This window comes from Grampus griseus (genome assembly GCF_964374135.1).
Source record: "Grampus griseus genome assembly, chromosome: 12".
In the NCBI taxonomy this organism is placed as follows: Eukaryota; Metazoa; Chordata; class Mammalia; order Artiodactyla; family Delphinidae; genus Grampus; species Grampus griseus.
Window position 1 is genome coordinate 45,068,915 of NC_139006.1, and position 23,942 is coordinate 45,092,856.

Consider the following 23,942-nt stretch of genomic DNA (forward strand, 5'->3'; position numbering starts at 1 on the left):
TCCTCCCCCCCATCGCCCCCATCTATGTCATCACAGGGCACTGAGCTAAGCTCCCTGTGGTATACAACAGGTTCCAACTAGCTATCTATTTTACACATGGTAGTGTATATACATCAGTCCTAATCTGCCAGTTCATCCCACCCTCCCCTATTTTAATTCCTAGACTAGTGTTTTTCTATGAGTATCATCTTGTTTAGATGTATTTAACGTCTTCCAAGCATTAGGGACCTAGAAAAGGATATCATGTGCAAATCTTTCCCTTTCAGCCCAGGAAGTTATTAGTTAAAATCATCCAGGAAATATGGTAGAGATTAATCTCCTGGTCTAATCATCCTTCTAAATGGCAGCCATGCTTGCGCTGTGCAGCAAAGCAGAGGAAGAAGCAGAGAAATCGGAGAAGCCAGCAAGCAGATGGCTTAATTGTCAAGTCCATCCTATCCATCACTGGGCCATGTGCTATTTTGGCAGTTGCAGTAAATGTTATTTCTGGGAACAGCATGAACTGCTGCTAAAGCCAGCTAATACACTTCAGTGGTAGCACCATTGGCCAGCAACATTAAATGCCACAGCCTGGGATAATAAGAATTTTATATCACACATAGTAGTGATATTAAATATTTAATACCACACACAGTGATATAGATGACTTTCCTTCTTACTCCATCCTAAAAAGCAGGGAAACTCCAAGGTAATCCTCATGTGCCTTTAAAACCACTTTCAAAATGTAAGATACACTTGTGGGTTTGTTAAACATTAACTGTAACATTTACACACATATAAATTCCATCGGTACTTTTTATTTTTACCTTGAGAGCTTTAAGTCATTTCTATTTTTCCAGGATGATGAAAACTTATAACAGAGGACTATATTTTGTCATAATGATAACATAAAAATATTTATGGTACAAACCAATCTACACAAAACAATGCATAATAATCAGGCTGAAATGAAAGCTTCATTTCTGTCAATAATTGGATTGATATGAATAACAGTAAGCCAGTGTATTAAAGAGAAGAATATTATATCACATAAAAATTTATATTTAAAAGGTTTGTGGTGTTACACATGAAAAAAGGGAGAGAGAGGAAGGGGAAGGGAAGCAATATTTTAAGGATACTACTTTCAAGTTCAGCTTTGCAAAGTAGTGAATAGAAACACATTTGTAAAAAAAAAAAAGTAAGAATTACATATATAATTACTGCCTACATATATTCAAATATTATTAATACAAGAGCTAGTCATTTTATTGGCAGGAAGGGAGAAAATAAAATGTCTGTATTTAGTATAAGATGATATATAAACTGTTGCATCTATTTATTTGGCAAACATCATATTTGCTTTCCTTGAAATAACAAGAACTTCACGTCTACATGTTCAGATAGTCATCATGCAAAGAAAGCCCATTCTAATCAAAATTACAATGAAATACCATAAAAAGGGAGCTTTTGAATTTGTAATTTTTTTAATTTTGAAAAACATCCCCCCAAATTCTATTTCTGAAATATTAAGTCATACCTGAAATCTATTTGTATATGATTCAAATATGTGCATCTGTATATTTTTGTAGTTTTTAAAAAGTAGCACTTAAAAAAATGGCTTTTGCAGATAGTCTCTTTTTGTTCCTATAAAACAGTAAGTCAATCCAAAAATTATGACCATTTTATTGAGGGAGAACAAGAAATTAATTAATTTAAGTTTCCACATGGGAACTTGGAGGTGGGGGGAGTGTGAAAGGAGATGCCATTAGCAATTGTCAACTGTCTGTTAGGCATCTTTATGTAATTAAACCCAAGATCCTTAAGTTCTCTGGCTAATGGGGTCTAACTTCCCTTTGCTCTCCGGATGGGAATCAGGGATCACACCTAGCAGAGCCTGGTCTTCTGCTAGACCTCTCAGAAGCAGCCCCTGAGGCAAGGATTCAGCTGCAAGTGATTTGTTAAGTTTCCCCAGGAGAAAGCAGAAGCAGAGAGGGAAGAAGCAGACAAACAGCTGTGTGATTTCACTGGAAACCTAGACTCAGCCCAAGCCCTTAAGGACCTCTGTAGTATAACAACACCCTGGGATTGTCCAGACTAGAGGCAGAGGAGACAAGATTCTGTGCTTCTCATGCTAGTCAGTCATTGTTAGAGATCCTGGCTGGGCTGGGGGCATAAATTCCCCGCGCTTCTGGCACTTCCAGCTCTCCGTGATGGTGAGTGCCGGGCCTCTGGGAGCAGCGGGTACAAGCAGTCAGCTGGAAAGAGCACTGAAGCTGGGAAGTGGTTGTGGGAATTGTCCACCAGTCCCAGGTGGACAAGTTGTCACCTACAACTCCATCTTGCATGAGAACAGAAGGTCCAGCTCTTCTTCAGTTATTTCTGAAGAATCCCAACAAGGCTCTATCTTTTCTTTGCTGTTGCTTATTTCCTGTCCCTTCAAGGAGACTCCTTTGGTTTTGTCAGTCTGCTCCCCTGACCATCTGGGAGCTGCTCCTCCAAGCTGTAACCTTGCTTCCCTGGTCAGCTCTGCCCCAAGGGTCAGGCCTTTCTCTTTCATCACAATAACACAAAGTTGTGCAGTGAATAGACTTAAGTAAATCTTTAAGATAACATGATAGAACTACAAAGCAGAAAAGGAAAACTTAACTGGCCCCTAAGTGCTACGGTTCTGCCAGTCCTTAGAGTGACCCCTCGGCTTTCTCCCTGTTCTGCAGATCTGAGCGGCCCCTTGGCCCCAAATAACATAAGAATCTTCCTCTTACTGGGCACATTCCACAAACTCTTTTTAAGGCACTAGAAGAAGTTAACAAAAAAATATTATAATTATTTTTTCAAAGGAAAAGAAAAATCATCTTACCTCTTATTAAATAGAATTCTTACAGTCCAGTCTCACATATATACAGGTGGGCCACCTTCTGTATGCATATTTTCTAAAAGAACAGTAGATAGGTCCTGGCCTTACCTCTGCACCTCTAAATGTTCACATGAAAGGCCTACCCAAGGCAGATTTCAGCTTAGACCCTAGAGTGCAGAAACTGTTGCCTTTTAAAAATCAGCACTATTTAACCACTGCCCCATCTATATATCGCACCTAGTCCACATGTCATTGCATATAAATTATTTTACAGAAGAGGAACTTAAGTCATAAAACTTCAAGTGACTTTTAGAAGTCACATAGTTGGGCTTCCCTGGTGGCACAGTGGTTGGGAGTCCGCCTGCCGATGTAGGGGACACGGGTTCGTGCCCCGGTCCAGGAAGATCCCACATGCCGCGGAGCGGCTGCGCCTGTGAGCCATGGCCTCCGCAACGGGAGACGCCACAACCGTGAGAGGCCCGCGTACCGCAAAAAAAAAGTCACATAGTTACTACATGGCAGAACTAGGATCTCACCTTGGATCTCTGATTCCAAATATACAGCTTTTTTGTATTATTTCACTCTTTTATGAAAATAGCTTGAGAACAAGAATACAATCCAGGAACCGAAAACTCACATATGAGACTTTGCTGCAGAAGAGAACAATGTAAAGAAGCAGGCAGGCCCCACAGAAACCATCTTTGAGAGAATGGGGTGGTAAAGATGGTTGGCTTTTGTGGGAAGCATTGGTGAAGATTCTGACATTCAGTTCCAAGCATCAATTCTGTAAGCAATAGCCTCATTTCCAAATTACTAACTTGGGGATAAAATTCATCCTTGCCTCTGTGGGTGGTTAGAAAGATTAAATGAGATAATGCATATACAGTGCTTAGAAGTGAGCATGACACAGTATAAATCCTCAATATAAATTAAATTTTATGGAGATAATGGCGATGATGATGATGATAGGGTCATTCTTCTGAAATTCTTCAATTAATTCCCAGATTTTTCAAGATAGAGGTCAAACTCCATGGCTCATGCCACAAAGGCCTGCATTAACAGGGTTTTGCCTCCTTTCCTTCCAAAGTTTTCCTTCCCCCACACCATATAAAAGGATTTTGCATGAATTAAATCCACATACTTCCAGTTTCTGAATATACAATATATTTAGAATTCTCACTACCCTCATGCATACTATCTTTCTCCCAGAATTGCTGTATTCTTGGCTATAGAATTTACTTGTCTTTCAAAGGGAAGTATCTCTGGGAAGCTTTTTTGACCCAATTTGAATTGTTACTCCCTCCTCTCTGATCTCATGGTGTGACATCTATTTCTGTAACTCACCATTTAAAAAGTCATTTGGACTTAAGGATTTTTCTCCCCAATACTCTTCTTGAGAGTATGAATCTGTCTTATTGGAATGGTCCCCCTCCTACTCCCTTAATCTCAGAAAACATTATTAAATCAAAACAACTTAATCAAAGATTTCTGGTAGAATAAATAGGGAGACCCTGAATCAAAATGGCTAAATTGATGACAGCTGCATTCACTCCCTCCCAAAAGTATAAATAGAAAAACCTATTATTTATTTTTTAAACATGTGCAAATCTTCCCTTATAGAAACAAACACAAAATGAAGTCATCAACCCATCCCCACATAGTCCTGCTCTCTCCCTCCCTTGCCCATGAGCTGTCTATACTCATTATGTCTACTTCTTCATCTCTCCCTTTACCTTCAAAACATTTCAGTCTGGATTCACTATCATTCCCATCACACCACCAGACAGTTCTCACCAAGGTCACTGATAATCTCTATGTCATTCAATCTAATGAGCGTTTTCTATTTCTCCACTTGCTAGACTTTTCAACTACATTTAAAAAATGTTAAAACATTCTCTTCCCTTTGTCTCTATGTCCCAACACTCCCCTGGTGTTCCTCTCACCTATCTGTTCCCTCTTTTCCAAGCTCAGCCTCTTCTATCGCCTTTAAATCTTAGATTTCTTCATGGCATGATCTAAGACCTATATCTCTTGTTGTTTGATAGCCAAAAACATTTCTTCTAAGACTATGGCTTTGATGTTTTAGATATTGGTGACACCCAGAGCCTAGAACAATGTCTGACATTCAGTAAACAGTCAATTTCTATTTGTTCAATGTATGATTGAGTAAATGAGCAAAGCACCAGGAAGTGAGAATGAGTTCCATTTTTGTGGTGTACTAGACCTTAAGATGAGCAGGAAAGCCCAACAAGGCTTTATACAATAGTGGAGGACCACTGTAACTATATTATATGACTAGAGTCTCTGATATGAGATTAGACTTTGTAGTCTCTGAAAAATATTTATCTATAAGAGGTATGTTATTTAATATCTCATCCCTTCAGGAAGCTCTGCTCATAGTTTGAAGCCCATGCTCCCCTTACAACCTACAAGTCTGGGCAGAATTGACCATATATACCTGTTCAACTTAAGTCCTGAATTCAACTTCAGGCCTAAGCTCAGGAAAGAAACAAAAAGAAAGGCTTCCTGTTGTTGGGAGGAGGTTGATCTTCCCCAGAGAAGCAGTAGGGCTTATGGAACACAAAGGCTCATAGACAGGTATGGCATTTTGTCTGGAATATGGTCAATGTGCAAACATGAGAAGGAAGGATTAGGAACAAAAAGGAACAAGGACACCTTGTTATAATGTCTGTTGTTTACTTTGACACATAGACACGATGGTATCCTTTGGCCTAACTAGCTCATACTTTAACTCTAAGGGCAGTGAATTGTCCTATATGAGAAAGTACACTTCAGGGGTCTTCACTGGCAAAATATCAGAAAGGCCACACTCCAAAAGTATACTGTATATAAGTACTATATAAATATTGTATATACTATGTGCAATATTATATATCAAAGAGACCGGACACATGCAGGAGATCAAATCTTCTGATTTCCCTAGAAATAATCAGAATCTATCATTTGTTGAGGAAACAGAGGTGGGTATGGGTATACCTAGGTTGCATGACCTTATCATTTAAAACACATCTAAGACCTAGAACACAGCCTGAAGCCTAGTAAGTACAGGACAAATGTTTTCAGATGAGGAAATTAATACATTTAGCCTTTAGTTTTTAAATGTCAGTATTATTTCTTCTGTGAATTACAACATAGAAGGGAGTTTTCATCAGTAGTTGACTCAGTCCTCAGAGCCTGGTATTCTGGTAAGTGCTTAAGTCTATTTCCGGGATGAATGAATGCTTACTGGGAAAAAAAAAAATCAGTGAATGAATAAATAAAAATTGCCCCTAGATTCTAAATATTAAAGTGCATCATGATGGGACAAGAAAATTACATTCTGTATGAACATATGAAACATATTCTTTAAGAAGCACATTTTGTTTCTATTGCTAGATAAGTAAGATAATAATAAAATAATGCATCTCAAAACTTCCATATATATTACAGTAATGTTGCACAAATTAAGATTAGAATAGATTATAAAATATAGGAAAATAGGTACTATCACATTTCTAAAGTAAAGGTAAGAGAGAAAAGGAGTTGTTACCTCTTGAAAAGGCTCATTTTATTATTAGTGGTTCCTTAGCATGGAGACTCATGTAAGAGTATTTTCACAGTGTTGTTTTGATCTTGTACTGTTAAAGGCTTTTACCAATAAAGCCCTTAACAATTTCTTGAACAACAGAAGAGGTAATGCATTTAAGAAGTGAAGAGTTAGTGATGTCATGATGTCATCTAGAGATAGTAAGTGAATATTGTAAATCATTTCTGAGCCCTATACTCCTTGGGTCATCAAATGGAGGTGATATTTTAGAAGTCTAGAAACATGATTATCATTCAGCTGTTGAAAGTTGTTTAACGTAATGGAATTCACACAAACTAATCTCACAGGAGACTCACATATAAAACAATACCAAGGAATAGTTTACATTACTACACAGATCTGCCACGTATCAAAGAATTTAGAAAAGTTGAATTTGTAACTATGGAGTTTTTTGGTATATATGAAATCAGAACAAAGAAAGTAGAACTTTTAGAGTTTTTTTTTCTACCTAGAATGAATTACCCACTGCTATAACAGAGCATGTAGCTCCAGTGACTATAAAGTTCTTGTCTGCCAGGCGTGGCAGGAAGGAGTAGAAGGATTATTAATGAATGGAGATAAGTATATATTTTCAGTTCTTATAGAAGATTGAAAAGGGAATGAGCTTAAATTACATGCACTGGTTACATCCTTGTAATTGATTAAGTAGTCATACTTTAACTGGCTTAAGTTCCTACGTAGAAATTTAGGAAACATATACTAAGCAGAGAGTTTATAAAGGTGTCTCTTATCTTGAAAAACTCAGGGAGCACTATATAATTTCATTCTCACTCTAATGTGAAGACTCATTCTTGGACTTATATAGTGCTTGCCCCTTTGGCTCTGACATGGTTATAATCACCTTAGGTTACAATTCCAATTACTCCTCTCTACAGAGATAATTTACCTGGAAACTTTGTCCCTAAATGCTTCCATTAAGTTGATTCATATATACAGGTACACTGATTCTCTAACTTTAGTGAATATAAAAATCATCCAGAATGTGTAGTAAAGTTTCCAATTCCCCAAAGAAACTCCATACTTTCTCATTCTAAAGGTCTCTCTGAAACTCAGGAATCTGCACATTTAAACAAATACCTCAAATGACTTTTAGGTGAGTAGTCCAGGAACCAGGATTTGTGAAAAACCCTCATGTAGTGGTTTCATTGTATCCCAGAGTGTCCATCTGTCCCACTTTCCTTCGATGTTGGGTGGGCTGGTGTTTGTTCCCATCCAGAGGACTGACTGGGTTATCCTGGAGCTAACGATCTAGCCTGAAAGTCAGCTGGTGCCCACTGGTAGACTCACATGTTCCAACAGGGACGCCATCTATATTGATCAGTGCTGCTCTGATGTAATGAGTACTTACAGTATTTCCATATTACCTCTGCTAACAGCAGCTCTTGGTTGCTTTATTCGTTGAAGGAGAATCCTTTCTGACTTGTTTCTGAAATAACCTTGTCTTTTTCCTTTCTCTGAGGAAATATTTCTACTCAGATTTCCAACAAACAAGGCTAATGTTTTTCCAACTCAATAACCAAGATACAGTGTTGCTGTGATTTCTTTTTTTTTTTTAAACATCTTTATTGGAGTATAATTGCTTTACATTGGTGTGTTAGTTTCTGCTTTATGACAAAGTGAATCAGCTATACATATACATATATCCCCATATCTCTTCCCTCTTGCGTCTTCCTCAGACCCTCCCTATCCCAGTCCTCTAGGTGGTCAAAAAGCACTGAGCTGATCTCCCTGTGCTATGCAGCTGCTTCCCACTAGCTATCTATTTTACATTTGGTAGTGTATATATGTCCATGCCACTCTCTCACTTCGTCCAAGCTTACCCTTCCCCCTCCCCGTGTCCTCAAGTCCATTCTCTACGTCTGCGTCTTTCTTCCTGTCTGCCCCTAGGTTCTTCAGAACCACTTTTTTTTTTTTTTTAGATTCCATATATATGTGTTAGCATACGGTATTTGTTTTTCTCTTTCTGACTTACTTCACTCTGTAGGACAGACTCTAGGTCCATCCACCTCACTACAAATAACTGAATTTCGTTTCTTTGTATGGCTGAGTAATATTCCATTGTATATATGTGCCACAACTTTATCAGTTCATCTGTCGATTGACAATTAGGTTGCTTCCATGTCCTGGCTATTGTAAATAGAGCTGCAATGAACATTGTGGTACATGACTCTTTCTGAATTATAGTTTTCTCAGGGTATATGCCCAGTAGTGGGATAGCTGGGTTGTATGGTAGTTCTAGTTTTAGCTTTTTAAGGAAGTTTCATACTGTTCTCCATAGTGGCTGTATCAATCTACATTCCCACCAACATTGCAAGAGTGTTCCCTTTTCTCCACAGCATCTCCAGCATTTATCGTAGGTAGATATTTTGGATGATGGCCATTCTGACTGGTATAAGGTGATACCTCATTGTAGTTTTGATTTGCATTTCTCTAATGATTAGTGATGTTGAGCATACTTTCACGTGTTTGTTAGCAATCTGTATATCGTCTCTGGAGAAATGTCTGTGTAGGTCTTCTGCCCATTTTAGGATTGGGTTGTTTGTTTTCTTGATATTGAGCTGCATGAGCTGCTTGTGCATTTTGGAGATGAATCCTTTGTCAGTTGCTTCATTTGCAGATGTTTTCTCCCATTCTGAGGGTTGTCTTTTCATCTTCTTTACGTTTTCCTTTGCTGTGCAAAAACGTGTAAGTTTTATTAGGTCCCATTGGTTTATTTTTGTTTTTATTTCCATTTCTCTAGGAGGTGGGTCAAAAAATATATTGCTATGATTTATATCATAGAGTGTTCTGCCTATGTTTTCCTCTAAGAGGTTTATACTGCCTGGTCTTAAATTTAGGTCTTTAATTCATTTTGAGTTTATTTTTGTGTATGGTGTTAGGGAGTGTTCTAATATCATTCTTTAACATGTAGCTGTCCAGTTTTCCCAGCACCACTTATTGAAGAGGATGTCCTTTCTCCATTGTATATTCTTGCCTCCTTAATCAAAGATATGGTGACCATATGAGCGTGGGTTAATCTCTGGACTTTTTATCCTGTTCCACTGTTCTATACTTTTGCATCTATGTTCATCAGTGATATTGGCCTGTAGTTTTCTTTCTTTGTGACATCTTTGTCTGGTTTTGGTATCAGGGTGATGGTGGCCTCATAGAATGAGTATGGGACTGTTCCTCCCTCTGCTATATTTTGAAAGAGTTTGAGAAGGATAGGTGTTAGCTCTTCTTTAAACGTTTGATAGAATTCACCTGTGAAGCCATCTGGTCCTGGGCTTTGTTTGTTGGAAGATTTTTTTTTTTTTTTGAAGATTTTTAATCACAGTCTCAATTTCAGTGCTTGGGATTGGTCAATTTATATTTTCTATTTCTTCCTGCTTCAGGCTTTGAAGGTTGTGCTTTTTTAAGAATTTGTCCATTTCTTCCAGGTTGTCCATTTTATTGGCATATAGTTGCTGGTAGTAATCTCTCATGATCCTTTGTATTTCTGCAGTGTCAGTTGCTACTTCTCCTTTTTCATTTCTAATTCTGTTGATCTGAGTCTTCTCCCTTTTTTTCTTGATGAGTCTGGCTAATGGTTTATCAATTTTGTTCATCTTCTCAAAGAACCAGCTTTTCATTTTATTGATCTTTGGTATTGTTTCATTCATTTCTTTTTCATTTATTTCTGATCTGATTTTTATGATTTCTTTCCTTCTGCTAACTTTGCATATTTTTTGTTCTTCTTTCTCTAATTGCTTAGGTGTGAGGTTATGTTGTTTATTTGAGATGTTTCTTGTTCCTTGAGGTAGGATTGTATTGCTCTTAACTTTCCTCTTAGAACTGCTTTTGCTGCATCCCACAGTTTTGGGATCGTCATGTTTTCATTGTCATTTGTTTCTAGGTATTTTTTGATTTCCTCTTTGATTTTTTCAGTGATCTCTTGGTTATTTAGTAGTGTATTGTTTACCTCCATGTGTCTGTATTTTTTACAGGTTTTTTCCTGTAATTGATATCTAGTCTTATAGTGTTGTGGTCCAAAAAGATACTTGATACGATTTCAGTTTTCTTAAATTTACCAAGGCTTGATTTGATCCAGGAAATGATCTACCCTGGAGAATATTCCATGAGCACTTGAAAAGAAAGTGTATTCTGTTGCTTTTGGATGGAATGTCCTACAAATATCAATTAAGTCCATCTTTTTAATGTATCATTTAAAGCTTGTGTTTCCTTATTTATTTTCATTTTGGATGATCTGTCCATTGCTGAAAGTGGGGTGTTAAAGTCCCCTACTACAACTGTGTTACTGTCAATTTCCCCTTTTATGGCTGTTAGCATTTGCCTTATGTATTGAGGTGCTCCTATGTTGGGTGCATAAATATTTACAATTGTTATATCTTCTGCTTGGATTGATCCCTTGATCATTATGTATTGTCCTTCTTTGTCTCTTGTAATAGTCTTTATTTTAAAGTCTATTCTGTATGATATGAGAATTGTTACTCCAGCTTACTCCCTAACACTGTGCACAAAAATAAACTCAAAATGGAATAGAGATTTAAATGTAAGACCGGACACTATAAAACTCTTAGAGGAAAACATAGGAAGAACACTCTTTGTCATAAATCAAAAAAAAGATATTTTTTGATCCACCTACTAGAGTAATGGAAATAAAAACAAAAATAAACAAATGGGACCTAATGAAACTTAAAAGCTTTTGCACAGCAAAGTAAACTACAAACAAGATGAAATGACAACCCTCAAAACGGCAGAAAATATTTGCAAACGAATCAACGGACAAAGGATTAATCTCCAAAATATATAAACAGCTCATGCAGCTCAATATTAAAAAAACAAACAACCCAAACTAAAAATAGGCAGAGACCTTAATAGACATTTCTCCGAAGAAGACACACAGATGGCCAAGACGCACATGAAAAGCTGCTCAACATCACTAATTATTAGAGAAATGCAAATCAAAACTACAATGAGGTATCACCTCACACCAGTTAGAATGGGCATCATCAGAAAATCTACAAACAACAAATGCTAGAGAGGGTGTGGAGAAAATAGAACCTTCTTGCACTGTTGGTGGGAATATAAATTGATATAGCCACTATGGAGAACAGTATGGAGGTTTCTTAAAATGCTAAAAATAGAATTATCATATGACCCAGCAATCCCACTACTGGGTATATACCCAGAGAAAACCATAATTCAAAAAGACACATGCACCCCAATGTTTGTTGCAGCACTATTCACAATAGCCAGGACATGGAAGCAACCTAAATGCCCATTGACAGATGAATGGCTAAAGAAGATGTGGTAGGTATATACAATGGAATATTACTCAACCGTAAAAAGGAAGAAAATTGGGTCATTTGTAGAGACGTGGATGGATCAAGACTGTCATACAGAGTGAAGTAAGTCAGAAAGAGAAAAACAAATATCATATATTAATGCATATATGTGGAACCTAGAATAATTGTACAGATGAACTGGTTTGCAGGGCAGAAATTGAGACACAGATGTAGAGACCAAATGTATGGACACCAAGGGAGGAAAGTGGCGGGGTGGGGGCGGGGATTGGTGGTGTGATGAATTGGGGGATCGGGATTGACATATATACACTAATACGTATAAAATGGATAACTAATAAGAACCTGCTGTATAAAAAAATAAATAAAATAAAATTCAAACACAAAAAAAGAACGAAAGAAAAATAAATTAAATTTAAAAAGTTATTAAAATAAAAAATAATAAAAATTATTCAAAATAAAAAACTTAAAATATAATTAAAAGAAACAAAGCCAAGAAAAAAACCGGACAGACAGAGCCCTAGGACAAATGGTGAAAGCAAAGCTATACAGACAAAATCACACAAAAAAGCATACACATACACACTCACAAAAAGAGAAAAAGGAAAAAAAAAATCTATATATAAAAAAATGGAAAAGAGAAATCAAATCAATAAACCAATCTACCAATGATAATAAGGTCTAAATACTAAACTAAGATAAATATAAAAGCAAAAAGAAATTAGATGCAGAAAGCACCCCTAAGTCTACATTGCTCCCAAAGTCCACCACCTCAATTTTTGGATGAATCGTTGTCTCTTCAGGTATTCCACAGATGCAGGGTATATCGAGTTGATTGTGGAGATTTAATCCGCTGCTCCTGAGGCTGCTGGAAGAGATTTCCCTTTTTCTTCTTTGTTCGCACAGCTCCTGGGGTTCAGCTTTGGATCTGGCCCCGCCTATGCATGTAGGTCACCTGAGGGCATCTAGTCTTCCCTCAGACAGGATGGTGTTAAAGGAGCAGCTGATTAGGGGGCTCTGACTCACTCAGGCTGGGGCGGGCGAGGGGCGAGTACAGAATGCGGGGCAAGCCTGCGGTGGCAGAGGCCGGCGTGATGTTGCAACAGTCTGAGGTGCGCCGTGTGTTCTCCTGGGGAAGTTGTCCCTGGGTCATGGGAACCTGGCAGTGGCAGGCTGCACAGGCTCCCGGGAGGGGAGGTGTGCTTGCACACAGGTTTCTTGGTGCCTGCAGGATCAGCCTTAGCATCTCATGCCCGTCTCTGGTGTCCACGTGGATAGCCTCGGCTCACACCTGTCTCTGGAGCTTGTTTAGTTGGTGCTCTGAATCCCCTCTCCTTGTGCACCCCGAAACAATGGTCTCTCGCCTCTTACGCAGTCCCAGACTTTTTCCCAGACTCCCTCCTGGCTAGCTGTGGCACACTAGCCCCCTTCAGGCTGTGTTCATGCAGCCAATCCCAGTCCTCTCCCTGGAATCTGACCTCTGAAGCCCCCACCCGCCCTTGTGGGTGAGCAGACAAGCCTCTCAGGCTGGTGAGTGCTGATTGGCACTGATCCTCTGTGTGGGAATCTCTCTGCTTTGCTCTCTGTCGCCTGTTGCTGCACTCTCCTCTATGGCTCCGAAGCTTCCCCCCTGCCACCCCCCCGTCTCCACCAGTGGAGGGGCTTCCTGGTGTGTGGAATCTTTTCCTCCTTCACAGCTCCCTCCCAGAGATGCAGGTCCCATCCCTATTCTTTTGTCTCTATTTTTTCTTTTTTCTTTTGCCCTACACAGGTACGTGGGGAGTTTCTTGCCTTTTGGGAAGTCTGATGTCTTCTGCCAGCATTCAGTAGGTGTTCTATAGGAGTTATTCCACATGTAGATGTATTTCTGATGTATTTGTGGGGAGGAAGGTGATCTCCACGTCTTACTCCTCTGTCATCTTGATGGTCTCTCCATGATTTCTCTATAGGTAGGATTGACCTATCCATACATCTATGGCAATCAAATAACCTGGTTTATTTCAAAGGTCTCATGGTTATTTTTGGCATATTATGCAACCCTTGAAACAAAAATTTCTCTACAATTAACATGGGTTGCAAACAGAATATATGTGTGTGTGTGTATATATATATGTGTATATATATAATCTAGAATTTATTAAGAATTTTCCTAAATATGAGATGTGAAAAGCCAGTAAGTAGTATTAGGAGAGGCAGTAGATTGCTTTGTTTTCTCAGGTCTTGTATTATAGATTTTAAAATTCATTTACTTCTCTGGCATTGTGACACTGCAGCTGGGTGAGGGTGAGGCATGGTAGGAGTACATGGGCTATCAAGACTCCATCCAGCCTAGTGAATCTATTTATTTGTTTGTTTTCTATGTTCAGATGTGGCAGTGATGGGTGCTATTTCTGCACAGTATGATGCCTGTAGCCAGCACTGGCACCACATTTTTTAGTGAGCGAGGTGTAGCCCTTTATTTTTCACATCTTGGCTGCCAGTCTATTTAATATAGACTTTGAAAGTAACATGTTTAGCTAATAAGTGTTTAATCATTTTTTATAAATACGGTTTTAGAAAGCTGTGCTTGGAAAAGTCTGATTTAGACTATCAATTATGTGTATTTAACCTGATTTCAACAGTCTATTGTGTTTTATTTTATAATATCTGTTTCTTAAGACATAATGCTTTGTTCTTCTTCCCTTGCCTTTTAGACATTAGCCTTTAAATTATTACTTTAACTTATTCCACCTGCTAACTTGAAGTAATTAATTTTATGATATATTTGGAAGTAGGTGTATATCCAAACACTAATGAGACATATTTATCTCTGTATCTTGTTGTTTTAAATTCTATCTAATTAACAAAGGGGCACGATGTAGGGCTATATAGTGAGCACTCATATATTTGTGTACTTTTTTCCTGGAGGCATATTACATTTTGAAAAAAACTATTAAAAAGGTGAAAAACAAAAACAAAAAAAAAAGAAAACTACAACATTTTTAATGCACTTAAAAAAATCAAACAATTAATAGTGCAAAAGATATAAACATAACAATAAAACTAAAAATTTTTTCAAGAAAAAAATTATTTTTCTGGAAGCTTCCTCCTTCATCTGCTATTTTAACAATCCTTTGGAGCACTGCAGTTTGTCTCTCCTCATTGGTTTGAAGCTGACAGCAATATTTGAACTCTTCCTTCAATGTGCTCTACACTTTTTCCCTTTTCATATATTCATCACCATGATTTTGAAGTCTAGGTGTTGAAACTGTTTTGGGACATAACTGGATAAGTCTCTTAAAATTTCTCTGAAGGCTGTGTTGTTCTGATGTGGCTGATGGTGAACCTGGACTAATTGATATAATGATATCTGTGCCTGGCAGTAAATGGCGACTTTTTTTAAGATTCTAAATGTTCTTCAGAGTAAATTGTGCTCCAGAGTTCTCTGATTTTATAGAGTCAGAGTGGGTGTTTCTGTTTCTCTTTTATAATTTCATTCTCTCAGATGCTGATTTAAGTTTCAAAGCTGTAAAAGCAATGAAGACAAAAATCTTGCTATTTACCTAGTGATCACTTTGTGTTTCGCAATCTGAAGCACATAGATGTTGGTAACAATAGGAATAGGGGAATGAAAAGAACTGAGGACAGTCTCAGAGACCTCTGGAACAAAATTAAATGCACCAACATTCGAATTATAGGGGTCCCAGAAGAAGAAGAGAAAAAGAAAAGGACTGAGAAAATATTTGAAGAGATTATAGTTGAAAACTTCCCTAATATGGGGAAGGAAATAGTTAATCAAGTCCAGGAAGCACAGAGAGTCCCATACAGGATAAATCCAAGAAGAAACATGCCAAGACACACATTAATCAAACTATCAAAAATTAAATACAAAAAAGCATATTAAAAGCAGCAAGGGAAAAACAAGAAATAACACACTAGGGAATCCCCATAAGGTTAACAGCTGATCTTTCAGCAGAAACTCTGCAAGCCAGAAGGGAATGGCAGGACATATTTAAAGTGATGGGGAAAATCCTACAACCAAAAAAACCTACCCAGCAAGGATCTCATTCAGATTTGATGGAGAAATTAAAACCTTTACAGACAAGCAAAAGCTGAAAGAGTTCGGCACCACCAAACCAGTTTTACAACAAATGCTAAAGGAACTTCTCTAGGCAAGAAACACAAGAGAAGGAAAAGACCTACAATAACAAACCCAAAACAATTAAGAAAATGGGAATAGGAAAATACATATTCATAATTACCTTAAATGTAAATCGACTAAAGGCTCCCACCAAAAGACACAGACTGGCTGAATGGATACAAAAACAAGACCCGTTTATATGCGGTCTACAAGAGACCCACTTCAGACCTAGGGAAACATAAAGACTAAAAGTGAGGGGATGGAAAAAGATATTCCATGCAAATGGAAATCAAAGAAAGCTGGAGTAGCAATCTTCATATCAGACAAAACAGACTTTAAAATAAAGACTATTACAAGAGACAAAGGACACTACATAATGATCAAGGGATCGATCCAAGAAGAAGATATAACAATTGTAAATATTTATGCACCCAACATAGGAGCACCTCAATACATAAGGCAAATACTAACAGCCATAAAAGGGGAAATTGACAGTAACACAATCATAGTAGGGGAATTTAACACCCCACTTTCACCAATGGACAGGTCATCCAAAATGAAAATAAACAAGGAAACACAACCTTTAAATGATACATTAAACAAGATGGACTTAATTGATATTTATAGGACATTCATCTAAAAACAACAGAATACATATTCTTCTCAAGTGCTCATGGAACATTCTCCAGGATAGATCATATCTTGGGTCAGAAATCAAACCTTGGTAAATTTAAGAAAATTGAAATCATATCAAGTATCTTTTTGGACCACAACACTATGAGACTAGATATCAATTACAGGAAAAGATCTGTAAAAAATACAAACACATGGAGGCTAAATAATACACTACTTAATAACCAAGTGATCACTGAAGAAATCAAAGAGGAAATCAAAAAATACCTAGAAACAAATGACAATGGAGACATGACGACCCAAAACATATGGGATGCAGCAAAAGCAGTTCTAAGAGGCAAGTTTATAGCAATACAATTCTACCTTAAGCAACAGGAAATATCTCAAATAAACAACCTAATCTTGCACCTAAAGCAATTAGAGAAAGAAGAACAAAAAATCCCCAGAGTTAACAGAAAGAAAGAAATCATAAAGATCAGACCAGAAATAAATGAAAAAGAAATGAAGGAAATGATAGCAAAGATCAATAAAACTAAAAACTGGTTCTTTGAGAAGATAAACAAAATTGATAAACCATTAGCCAGACTAATCAAGAAAAAAAGGGAAAAGATTCAAATCAATAGAATTAGAAACGAAAAAGGAGAAGTAACAACTGACACTGCAGAAATACAAAGGATCATGAGAGATTACTACAAGCAACTCTATGCCAATAAAATGGACAAATTGGAAGAAATGGACAAATTCTTAGAAAAGCACAACCTTCCAAGACTGAACCAGGAAGAAATAGAAAATATGAACAGACCAATCACAAGCACTGAAACTGAAGCTGTGATTAAAAATCTTCCAACAAACAAAAGCCCAGGACCTAATGGGTTCACAAGCAAATTCTATTAAACATTTAGACAAGAGCTAACACCTATCCTTCTCAAACTCTTCGAAAATATAGCAGAGGGAGGAACACTCCTAAACTCATTCTATGAGGCCACCATCACCCTAATACCAAAACCAGACAAAGATGTCACAAAGAAAGAAAACTACAGGCCAATACCACTGATGAACATAGATGCAAAAATCCTCAACAAAATACTAGCAAACAGAATCCAACAGCACATTAAAAGGATCATACACCATGTTCAAGGGGGGTTTATTCGAGGAATGCAAGCATTCTTCAATATATGCAAATCAATCAACATGATACACCATATTAACAAATTGAAGGAGAAAAACCATATGATCATCTCAATCGATGCAGTGAAAGCTTTCGAGAAAATTCAACACCCATTTATGATAAAAACCCTGCAGAAAGTAGGCATAGAGGGAACTTTCCTCAACATAATAAAGGCCATATATGACAAACCCACAACCATCATCATCCTCAATGGTGAAAAACTGAAACCATTTCCACTAAGATTAGGAAAAAGACAAGGTTGCCCACTCTCACCACTATCATTCAACATACTTTTGGAAGTTTTAGCCACAGCAATCAGAGAAGAAAAAGGAATCCAAATTGGAAAAGAAGAAGTAAAACTGTTACTGTTTGGAGATGACATGATACTCTATATAGAGAATCCTAAAGATGCTACCAGAAAACTATTAGAACTAATCAATGAATTTGGTAAATTAGCAGCATACAAAATTAATGAACAGAAATCTCTGGCATTCCTATATACTAATGATGAAAAATTTGAAAGTGAAATTAAGAAAACACCCCCATTTACCATTGCAACAAAAAGAATAAAATATCTAAGAATAAACCTACCTGAGGAGACAAAAGATCTGTATGCAGAAAAGTACAAGAGATTGATGAAAGAAATTATAGATAATACAAATAGATGGAGAGATATACCATGTTCTTGGATTGGAAGAATCAACATTGTGAAAATGACTAGAGTACCCAAAGCAATCTACACAGATTTAATGCAATCCCTATCAAACTACCACCGGCATTTTTCAAAGAACTAAAACAAAAAATTTTCACAATTTGTATGGAAACACAAAAGACCCCGAATAGCCAAAGCAATCTTGAGAACGAAAAATGGAGCTGGAGGAATCATGCTCCTGACTTCTGACTATACTACAAGGCTACAGTAATCAAGACAGTATGGTACTGGCACAAAAACAGAAATATAGATCAATGGAACAGGATAGAAAGCCCAGAGATAAACCCACACATATATGGTCATGTTATCTTTGATAAAGGAGGCAAGAAGATACAGTGGAGAAAAGACAGCCTCTTCAATAAGTGGTGCTGGGAAAACTGGACAGGTAGATGTAAAAGTATGAAATTAGAACACTCCCTAACACCATACACAAAAATAAATTCAAAATGGATTAAAGACCTAAATGTAAGGTCAGACACTATCAAACTCTTAGAAGAAAACACAGGCAGAACACTGTATGGCATAAATCACAGCAAGATCCTTTTTGACCCACCTCCTAGAGAAATGGAAATAAAAACAAAAATAACCAAATGGGACCTAATGAAACTTCAAAGCTTTTGCACAGCAAAGGAAACCATAAACAAGACGAAAAGACAACCCTCAGAATGGGAGAAAATATTTGCAAATGAAGCAACTACAAAGCATTAATCTCCAAAATTTACAAGCAGCTCATGCAGCTCAATAACAAAAAAACAAACAACCCAATCCAAACATGGGCAGAAGACCTAAACAGACATTTCTCCAAAGAATATATACAGATTTCCAACAAACACATGAAAGAATGCTCAACATCATTAATCATTAGAGAAATGCAAATCAAAACTACAATGAGATATCATCTCACACCGGTCAGAATGGTCATCATCAAAAAATCTAAAAACAATAAATGTTGGAGAGGGTGTGGAGAAAAGGGAACACTCTTGCACTGTTGGTGGGAATGTAAATTGATACAGCCACTATGGAGAACAGTATGGAGGTTCCTTTAAAAAGTACAAATAGAATTACCATACGACCCAGCAATCCCACTACTTGGCATATACCCTGTGAAAACCATAATTCAAAAAGAGTCAGGTACCAAAATGTTCATTGCAGCTCTATTTACAATAGCCAGGACATGGAAGCAACCTAAGTGTCCATCAACAGATGAATGGATAAAGAAGATGTGGCACATATATACAATGGAATATTACTCAGCCATAAAAAGAAATGAAATTGAGTTATTTGTAGTGAGGTGGATGAACCTAGAGTCTGTCATACAGAGTGAAGTAAGTCAGAAAGAGAAAAACAAATTCCGTACGTTAACACATATATATGGAATCTAAAAAAAAAAAAAGAAAGGTCATGAAGAACTTAGGGGCAAGACGGGAATAAAGACGGAGACCTACTAGAGAATGGACTTGAGGATATGGGGAGGGGGAAGGGTAAGTTGTGACAAAGTGAGAGAGTGGCATGGACATATATACACTACCAAACGTAAAATAGATAGGTAGTGGGAAGCAGCCGCATAGCAGAGGGAGATCAGCTTGGTGCTTTGTGACCACCTAGAGGGGTGGGATTGGGAGAGTGGGAGGGAGGGAGACGCAAGAGGGAAGAGATATGGGAACATATGTATATGTATAACTGATTCACTTTGTTATAAAGCAGAAACTAACACACCATTGTAAAGCAGTTACACTCCAATAAAGGTGTTAAAAAAATAGAAATAAGCGAAAGAGATGTGCCCTATTTTTTCCTTTTCATGATCGTTTCCTGTGAACACATAGAAGTGATATTGTTCAAAAGGCAAGGTATGTTGCTCGTCACGTGAAAACTTAGCTAAACAAATTTGTTGGTTGCCAGAACTCTCTGTTTCTGTCTCTGTATATCTTTCTCTCTCTCATTTTCTCAAGTTGAATAGATGATAGGGAGCCTTTCTGGGGCAGAGGATCTTTGAAAGGGTTTTTGTAATATGTGCAAAATAAAAATCAATCAATCGAATGATAAGAAAACATTTTGTCACAATTAAATTGCCAGCCCTACTTCCTTCTTAGTGGTACCTACACTGATGTTATGTAATGGACAGCAGCTTGTATTTAATCAAATCAGCCGTGATGTGCTGAAGTCAGCTCCTCCCAGCTTGTGAAGCAGTGTGAGCATCTCTTCCCAACTCCATGCTCAGTCATGTCAAGTTGGTAACTTGAAGTTAGCCATGGTGGGAGTTTTAACACCACATAAATCAGCAAACATTAAAAATCGGCGCCCCCTCCCTGAGAGCTGGTTGTTAAATTGTTACCAGAACACCACTGATTTTATCTCTGAGTTACAAATTTTACTTTGGAAAAAACATTGTCTGTATGTGATTGGCCATATAATATACAAACTTGTAAAATTAAAACTTTTCAGAAATTTACACATATCATTATTTATTGGCATGAACCAGTCACTAGTAAGTCAGAAAAGACTAACACAGATTTATTTTAACCTTATTTGAGTTGATACTAAAATCATAGATAAAACTTTAATTAATTTCTCTCTCCTTATTGAACATTAAGCTTAAAGATTTTTAAAGAATGTTTTTAAGTAACCAAACACAGTTGAGTTTATCTGTTCATATAAAGAAGACCTACAATGAATTCTTTGGACCTTCCAAACTTATAGCAATTGGACATTCTTAGACTTCTTTAAAACATTTTCCAGATTTAGGTGGTAGTTAAAAGACTTTTTTTTTTTTTTTTTTTTTTTTTGCGGTACACGGGCCTCTCACTGTTGTGGCCTCTCCCGTTGCGGAGCACAGGCTCCGGACGTGCAGGCTCAGAGGCCATGGCTCACGGGCCCAGCCACTCCACGGCATGTGGGATCTTCCCGGACCAGGTCACGAACCTGTGTCCCCTGCATCGGCAGGCGGACTCTCAACCACTGCGCCACCAGGGAAAACCCAAGCAGCAAGTTTTTTTAGCTAATATTTTCTCTTTGACTATTATTACACCATGACCTTAGAAAGACCCGTTTCTTTTTCTTTTGAGCTCTAGCAATGAAGAAGCAATTCTCTGTTTATGGTATAAAAGAAACAACGTCCTCTAGAGAACAGTAGGTGAGGGACTATAATTCTTTTGTAGACTCCAGTACAGATGAATTATTAAGATGGAAGCTTTTATTATGGTATTTATACCTCTAACTGAAAGAGCAAGTAGAAATTAAATAATAAAAAAGTTATATACCTAAATCACTCCCTAACTCCGCATAGTGCTTTAAAATTTTTGTCTAGGTTAAGTGGATATCCTTGGAAGAGTTATCACTCATTTCCTCTTCATGTCTTCAGGTTTTTACTGTTCATCTATTTTAATTACTCAGTGATTTAATCTAATATATCTCCAGTGCTTAGGATAATGTCTCATGCATAATAGGAGCTCAAAATATATTGGTTAAGAGTATGAATATATATATATGTGTGTCTATCTATCTAACTGGCTAGCTAACTAGCTAGCTGATCTACCTTAATAAATTGATGACAGTATTCAGATATATGATAGGAGGAGAGTTCCTAGAAATTAAAGGCCTTTAATCAGGACTAAATTAACCTCTGTCCCTGCTCAAGTTCAACTTTAATTTGCTTTCTTTCACTACGGGTCATTTCCAATCCTATTTCTTGAATCCTTTCCTTCTTCCTTTTGCTGTTTTATTCACTAGCTTCTTAAATTATATTTGTATTAATGCTGCCTTTTTCAAAGGAATTGCTGAATCATACAGGCATGTGAAATATTGACCCCAGTTCCTAACCTTCCTACATATTAAAATGTACTACTGCATTACAGGTCACAAAAATGATTGGTGAGTAGAAGCTGTTGTGTAGTTACATTTCTATGTGTCAAAAGATAAATACAGCACATAGTGCCAGAAAGCAGGAAAATATAATCAAGAATTTCATCCACTGCCATTACCATTCAAGTGGAAAACCATTTCTGAAATGTCTAAAATGCTACACTGGCTCTATCATTGATAAATAATAAATGAACACTTTCTTTCTCCAAATCGTTTACAAATCAACATTTTATAAAGTATAAATAGCACTTCCATAAATTACACATGGATATTTATTAAAATAACTAACAAATATTAAATTTCTAATTTTTAAGGGTGTATTTCTTTAGCCTATTGATTTAAATGATACTTGTAGAAAGGTTTTATTCTGTTTTAGTTAGTTTGTTAAGGTAAGATTATTCACTTTTTATATTTTAGGTGAGAAATAATGATTACTCGTGGTATACATTAGGAAAAATTATCTTCAAATGAGTAAGATAAAACATTTAACTATGTTGAAACTACAATATAATTAAGAATATGAAAACCTTATGTTAAAATAATTTGTTTAGGAAGAAAAATATTGAATGTTTAAAAAAAGAAATGATTTAAAATGTATAAAATATACCCATTGATAACATAAGTTTTTGTAAGCAGACTCTAGTCTCTGCAAAAGAAAGTTATTATATAGAGACATTTATTAATTTGAAAGGCAAGTAGAATGAGATTTAAATTTAATTAATTACATATTATTAACAAATGTAGCAAGCTCAAAGTTCATGTAGCCTTCCAGTATAAGATTATGGAAACAATAAACATAATGGAAACAATAAACATAATAACAAACATAATGAAATATATAATGTCCATCTTACTTCTTTTTCTAGGGGTAAACTGAGCTTGGAGCTCCTTGACTAATTAGGAAATTCCACATCTGAGTGGGCACTAGAAAGTGGTTTTTAATGTGAGAACTGAACCCATTTACTCCCTCCCTTCATTCTGTTTAAATTATATTGACCCAAGAGAGAAAGATGTAATTCGATTAGATTTTGACTATTTTTTTAAATATTCATTCTCAAATTATGTGGTTATTACCTGTGGAAAATATTAAGTGTTTACATCTGTTTTAGTACTTTGGAGATTAAACCTGAAGTTATTCTTCAGAGAATAGTCGTCAAGAGGCTTTAGAGGATTTTTTTTTCTCTTAAATTTCTAACTCTTCACTAAGGAACTATTGGATGACAGATTCTGAGACCATTTTTAAAACTCTGAGATAATTAGCAGAAATGCAAAGAAATAACCATAATTCAGCAATTGTTTTTGATCTGCTGTGATAAAGTTCATGGTGTATATTTTGAACATTTCTGTTTTGGGGTGTGGGGAGTGTAAGTGCGGCTATTCATCTCTTGATTAAATGAATGTAAGAAAAAAATAGAAAAGTTAGCTTAACTCAATGATGTTTGTTTACTCAAAACTGCAATATAATATATTGATTTATATGCAAAGTCTTTCCCTCATACACTAGATGATATTGCTTATATTCAAAATTCATAAACTCCTAGGGAGCTTTAAAACTTTGATATTCTGCTAACCTGAATATACACTTTTCCCCCTTGACAGCCAGTTCTTCTGAGAGAGAAGGTCACATTTGCCCAATAAGGCTAATTTTCGTTTGTAAAAACCCATCTCAAAAAGTTCTTAAGATATAATTTTAAGCAGCAGCAAAAAACATTCGCCGGTAATGTTG